This window comes from Ipomoea triloba, chromosome 12 (assembly GCF_003576645.1).
Source record: "Ipomoea triloba cultivar NCNSP0323 chromosome 12, ASM357664v1".
In the NCBI taxonomy this organism is placed as follows: domain Eukaryota; kingdom Viridiplantae; phylum Streptophyta; class Magnoliopsida; order Solanales; family Convolvulaceae; genus Ipomoea; species Ipomoea triloba.
The window spans coordinates 10916066-10916964 of NC_044927.1; positions in this window are offsets into that span (position 1 = coordinate 10916066).

The following is an 899-nucleotide window of genomic DNA, read 5'->3' on the forward strand; positions in this document are numbered from 1 at the left end:
CGGTTGCCCGTAGGCTTTCAAAACATCATAATACTCGGGATTAAAAACATCGGGGAAAAGTTTGGTCAAAAACAAGTCGAAAACGAGTCCGCGTCGCGCGGACTCGCGACTGGCCGCAGCTGCGGACGCACAGCGGACGCGTGCGTCCGAGCCGCGTCCGCACGTTCGGCAAATGGCGCCGAAATTGGGCGCCCACGGACGCGCAGCGGACGCGCGTCCGTGCCCGCGTCCGGCCTTTCGGCCGTGACGCCGTAACTCTGGGCGTCGATGGACGCGCGTCCAAGGCCACGTCCACCCTAAAACTGCCAGAAAATTTCTGGCGCAGTCCAAAAGATTGAGCCGGTAAAAATAGTTCCCGAACTCTTTTTCACTTGAAATTTTTATGGTAGAACCCCAACTTATAGTACTTGATGTCCATAAAAATTTTTGGTCATTTTGATCCACGAATAAACACAGAAAATTCCATTTTTGCCCTTGGCAGTGTGCTGTCCAGAATTTCTCTCTCTGGACCAGTTTTGGAAAAAAAATCGAAAACCATACTTATACTACTCCGATCATTATGAAATTTTATATGCGGGTTCTACACTTATTGAACTACATATCTGAGAAAAATGGAGTCAAAATACCTTACCAATTTTTCCCAATAATTTTCGGAAGTCACTGCCAGAGACTAGCTTAATTTTATTTCACTATTTTCACAAGTATAGGCATATATGGACCTAATACAACATATACATGCATAAACTAGCTATCAATTATCTAGTTTCAAATAACCTCAACCAAATAAAGGGATTCCTTACCTCGATGGAAGATTTTAAAGAAAACCGTAGGAGTTGTTGTTTTCCTTCGTTTGAGTCCAAAGATCCTAAAATATCGCCATAACAACAACATATTCATGC